Source organism: Myodes glareolus, chromosome 8 (assembly GCF_982192425.1).
Source record: "Myodes glareolus chromosome 8, mMyoGla1.1, whole genome shotgun sequence".
In the NCBI taxonomy this organism is placed as follows: Eukaryota; Metazoa; Chordata; class Mammalia; order Rodentia; family Cricetidae; genus Myodes; species Myodes glareolus.
In genome coordinates, this window is record NC_142033.1 from 91,499,932 (window position 1) to 91,505,846 (window position 5,915).

Consider the following 5,915-nt stretch of genomic DNA (forward strand, 5'->3'; position numbering starts at 1 on the left):
ATGGCAGCAGAGGTGTCAGGGAGAGTGGGGAGGGGCGTGGATAATTGTGGAGATGTACTGGGGCTCAGGACAGCAGCTACAAGGCCTGTGGGAGAGCAGGACTGGGTTAAAGAGAACTTGTTCAGGAGGAAGCCGCAGCTGAAGACACAGAACAGCCTCTGGGCCTGTCAGACTTCAATTTCCAACTCCTGGGGTTTTGACTCATATGGCAATTATCATTCCTGGCTTCCAGAGCCAAATGGTTGGAATGAGGGCTCCAGGTGTCCACAACCAGAGGAAAGGCGAAGTAGGGGAAACAGTGCCGAGGCCTGGCCAGTGCTGCCTCAGGAACCATGCTATCCTCGCGACACAGCTCACCCATTACAGACAGTGTCGAAGACTCTACCCGCCCAGCCCAGATCTCTGGGGTACAGTGTGAGGGCATAGGGCGTCAGACCCCAGACATCAGTGGGTGCAGTGTGAGGGCACAGGCGTCAGACCCCAGACATCACTGGGTACAGCTGGAGTGAGATGGTGGACCACAGGTCTACTCCAGAGAGTGGGTTCAGGAGTTCTACAGTGAGGCTCATGGTGTCTTTGCTAACAAATGCCCCAGACTGTGGGTTGCCCTCCGCTTGGGGACACGCTTTAACCAAAAATGAATTTGATTACCTCTGGACTTTCTTTCTTTCTTTCTTTCTTTCTTTCTTTCTTTCTTTCTTTCTTTCTTTCTTTCTTTTTTAAAGAGGATATGAGTCCTTTTTTATTTTTTTTTTAAGGTTTATTTATTAAGTATACAGTCATCTGCCTGCATATGTCCCTACAGGCCAGAAGAGGGCAGCATATTTCATTACAGATGGTTGTGAGCCACCATGCGATTGCTGGGAATTGAACTCAGGACCTTTGGATTTACAGCCAGTGCTCTTAAACTCTGAGCCATCTCTCCAGCCCCTCCTGGAGTTTCTTGATGCGGTCAAGTTCTTTGGTCTAGTAGAGGGGAGGTGACCATCTTTCAGTTAACTCCTACCTGTTAGTATGGGGTAGAAAAGGCTAGGTTGCCTACTCCCCTTGACCAGGCATAGGCAGGCAATCAAGATATTTGCCTCAGAGAGTCAACACTGCCAACATACAGTGGAAACGGGCAATAGACCTAGAGGTGGGAGAGTCCTTGTATGACAGTGAACCAGGCTGTCTGCTTAGGTCTCTAATGTCCTATTACTTAGGTCATCACTGCCTGGGCCTTGACCTGTTCAACTCAACTCCCAGCCAAACCAGGCTCCACTGAATACACCTGTACCCAAAAGAGCAGAGCTCAGGCCTTGTATTTTCAAAACACTTTGTGTTCTCCCAAATCCCATAAGTTCAACAGCAAGAGTCCTTGCAGGAGTCAGGCATGATATCTATACAACCATCATTTCTACACATGTGACATGAGAACTGGATAGTAACACTGCATGCTTAATAAATGCTCTTCCTAGTCGGGCACAGTGGCGCACACCTTTAATCCCAGCACTCAGGAGGCAGAGGCAGGAAGATCTTTGTGAGTTCCAGGCCAGCTTGCTCTCCAGCGTTAGTTCTAGGGACAGCCAGAACTACAGCGTGATACCGGTCTCAATAAACCGATCAATCAATAAATAACTGCTCTTCCTGAGATGAGAGTAAACAGTTCTTCGGCCTGGTTAGTTCCATTCAGTAATTTACCGTAATAGGCATGAGCCCCGTTATCACTACTTTTTTGGCTCCGTGTGCTGTCTTGGTTGCTTAGTTTTCAAAAGCTATTTTACCAGGATCTGAGAAAGTTTGGCACTCAAAAATGCTGACAGCAAGACAACCCTTTCAAATGACATGCAGCATCACTCGGGCTCCTGAGTTTTCGCCATCCCTCTCGGGCTAGGCGTTTTCACAGATGAAATAAAAATTAAATTTAGCATTACAGTTGATTCTGTGAAATAAATTAGTGTGTCTGGTGGTGCTGGCATTGTTTGAAGTATCTGAAAGTGTTTTCACTCTGTTACAAATGTCTCCTGCTGTGAAAGCCTAGAAAATGGGCTGAAACGCAAAGTTGACACTTCATAAACTAAGAGGGTCAAGAAACACGGCCAGGAAAATAGGGGCCTTGCCTTGGGACAAGCAGGACAACCCCAGCCGGCCAAGACAGGATCTGACTCTGCCTGTCTTTGACAAGGACCATCCCAAGAAACAAGCCTTCCCCCTGCCCTGCCCTGCCCCCCAGCAAGTTGAGAGGGATTTCAGAGTATGTAAGGGGCCGTCCACCAAGGATCTTGCTCAGGGTGTTTTCTAGATGCGGCTCCCCAGAGCTAGCATGCTGCAGCATCCCACAATCAGAATAGAGAGAGACACCCCATGACCTGTCCCAGACACACAGATAAGCTGCCTACTGCAAAACAACCACTCATCTCCTCCCCAATGCCCGTGGTGTTTTCCAACTCTGTAGGATTTTCAATTAGAAATCCTACAAGCAAGATTAACACGACACACCTAGCTATGAAAATATATCCATACCCTCATACACGAGTGTTTATAGCTTTTCATTTATCGTGAACAGTGAATCTGCTTTATGTTCATCATGAACAGTGATAGATTGCAATGTAGTTTCTCTTTGAACTATCCACAGTGTTCCATATTGGCATCAAGAATGCCTCCTTTGGTTAGGAAGGACACAAGCGAAAAGGAAGGAAATTGGACTATGGCTTTACTTCCTGGCTTTGCCCAGAGTCCAGTAGCCAAGGCACTGTTACTGCAGCACTAATACACTGGGCTGCTATCGAAGACACAACACACGCACCCTTTGCACCCGGATGGGCTCCACCCAACCCCAAGGAACCACAGGACTTTAGAATCAGACCAATTTCCCCAAGAATCTGAGACGTTAGGCAGAAAGTTCATTCTAAATTTAACAGTTCCTGCTTCTCAGGAAGGCCTTTGGGCTTTGGGTCCTCTGACCCTCAGGCCACACACAAGACACGTGCCTTTGCGGGCCTTCCTGGGCGAGCAGGTTTCCTCCAAGCTGGACCCCCATCAGCCCGCTCACTGTCTGCACGCCCAGCCAACTTCTCTAAGGTGGGAAACGAAGCAAGCCGGGTGAGCAGTGGAGACACAAATGGTTGTGCTCAGGACCTGTATGCAGCACTCCAGCTCCAGAGGCGGCAGAAGGATGCAAAGCCCGAGCCACCAGCCGCCGCCTCGGGATCCGGGATCCCTCTGCGCGGGGATGCTGACCCCTGCTGGCCCCGTGAGAGAGTGCAGCGTGACAGACTCCCAAGGTGCAGCAGGGGTAATGGAGGCAGAGAGATCACCAGTGGAGGTGGTTTGTGTGGACTTTAGAATGCTAAGAGCCAGCTGTGGGGTAGCAGAGGTCCCTGCACCTCCCTGTGGCTGCCCAGATGCATATCAGCTTTTCTTGTTTCTAGAAAGAAGAGTAAAGGAAAAAGGGGGGGGGGTACAGAGACCCAAGACACTGGCATCCCTCTAGCACCTACCTGTGCCTCCAAAAGACCCCCCTCGATTGAGGTATTGCCAGACACCAGGCAACTCCTAACCTAAGACCCTGGGGCTTCTCACTCAGACAGGTGGTTGCTGGCTGCAGTCAGCTGAAAATACCTCACAGCTATTCAGGGTCTAAGCCCAAGAGCTGTGGAGACAATGGCAAGAGAGACTCATGAGAAAAGGAAGGATTTTGAGATTGTAGCGATTGGTCTAGATTATTAGACATACTCTACATGTAATCACCCATGGCACCAAAGGGAGGCCGAGGTGAAGGGATATGTCACCTTACACGAGGATGGGAAGAGAGATGGGAGGGTTGGGAGAGAACAGGTTTCCTCTGTAGTGCCCGGAGCCCCTGCTGAGAATATATTATTATATATATATTATTTACGAAGATATATATCTTAGTGAATATTAAGGGAATAAACGTGTGCTGTTTCAAGGTACTAAGTTTGTGGCCTTTTTTGCTTTTAATAGCAGCAGCATTGAACTAACACGTAACTGTCTACTCAGTCTTTACGATGAAGTAGGCTCATGAACAAGGCAGACCCCACCTCCAACCCCAGGGAAGTTTGTGTGCCCCCTCCTGGGCTTTAAATAGACAGGGTAGTGGAGAAGACCAGCAAAAAATATTTAAAAATTAAAAAAAAAAGAATGTCTCCAGGATAAGTCTTCACACTTGCTAGGATAGCTATCGTCAGAGAGTGGCAAGAATTGGTGGGGAGCGGCCGCCGTCGGAGAGGAGCAGCCATGGTCCTGCGCTACCCCATGGCCATGGGCCTCAACAAGGGCCACAAGGTGACGAAGAAAGTGAGCCAGCCGAGGCACAGCCGGCAGCGGGGACGCCTCACAAAGCACACCAAGTTCGTGTGGGACGTGATCCGGGAGGTGTGCTCCCGGAGGTGTGCGGCTTCGCACCCTACGAGCGGCGCGCCAGGGAGCTGCTCAAGGTGTCCAAGGACAAGCGCGCGCGCTCAAATTCATCAAGAAGCGGGTGGGCACGCACACACGCGCCAAGAGCAAGCGGGAGGAGCTGAGCAACGTGCTGGCCGCCATGAGGAAGGCGGCGGCCAAGAAGGACTGATCCCCTCTCCGTAGCGGGGGTGGGGGGGGTAGGGGGAGGGGAATTGGTGGGGTAGCCACCCTGGAAAGCGGCTTGGCAGTGTCTTTAAAAACTGAGCGTAAATAACAGTATCACTCAGCAAGGTATTCCCAGAAATAATGCCCAGGGATCCAACCAAGATAATTGAACACACGAACCCAAGACCATCTCCATGAGTACACATGATTCATACAGAATAGCTGTAGCCCATAACAGCACAGATGGTCAACTATGAATGAAATGCAGTGTACACAAGTGGCACAGTATCCACAAGCCAAAAGGACAGATCGTTAACGTGCTACAGGATGTGTAGGCCCCACAGCACGCTGGCTGAAAGAGGCTATCTGCAGAAGACTGAGGACCACATGATTCCATTTAACAAGAAATGTGAAGACGCAAATCTAACCTGTAGTCCCAGCCCTTGCGATGGAGAGACAGGAGCATTGTGAGTTCAAGGCCGGGAGAGACGTACTAAACCACTGTCACAAAACAGGTAAATCCTGAGACAGAAAGATGGGTGGCTGCCTGGGGCCAGAGGTGAGGCTAGGAATGGGGACAGGCTACGGTGGCCAGCAGGGGTCAGTCCAGGGTGATGATTTTTAAAACCAGGTTGTGTGATGATTACACAACATGCTAGCAAGTTGGTCTTACTCTCTAGAAACTAGACCACAATTAAGGAGCCTCTTGAAAAATATTGTGAAATATTAAGTACAATAAGAAGTCAAACAGTTGGGTTTCAGGACAACTGCCCAACTCTTCTTTAGACTGACAAGGCAGCGGGTCCCCAGTCAGCAGCCCAATGGTGTCACGCTATCTTTATTTTATTAATTAATTTATTAGCTCATTATTTTGTGTGTGTGTGTGTGTGTGTGTGTTACTGGAAACACAGGCCCTCCCACATATTAGGCAGCCACTGTAGTGCTGAACTACAACCCCAACATTTTTTATTTATTTATTTATTTTGAGACAGGGGTCTCACCATTGAATTGCCCAGACTAGGCTTGAATTGACCATCCTCCTGCCTCAGCCTCTCAAGCGACTGGGATTACAGGCCTGAGTCACCAGGCTTGGCTTCATGGTGCCCTTTACACGCCCAAGAGCTATGGGGACAGAGCTGCCCATTGTCCACCCCCTGCCTTGGTGAGAGTCCCACCTGGAAGCCCAGCCCGTACATGGCTCCCAGTGTCGCAGCTTGCGCTATAGCATGCCTGGCCTGACGCCTGAACCTTCTCCAAGGCAGGCCTGGGGTCTCACCCTGTCCACAACATCTGGGTGTGTCCAGCTGGAGTAGGTGAGACACCTTGCCTTCTCCTGTCCCTTCCTCAAA

General features: G+C 49.8%; 1 pseudogene; it reads left to right on the plus strand.

Annotated features, from left to right (window-relative positions):
• The first annotated feature begins 4,228 nt into the window (after positions 1 to 4,228).
• On the plus strand, positions 4,229 to 4,570 carry LOC125401213 (large ribosomal subunit protein eL36 pseudogene; annotated as a pseudogene).
• The last annotated feature ends 1,345 nt before the right edge of the window (positions 4,571 to 5,915 follow it).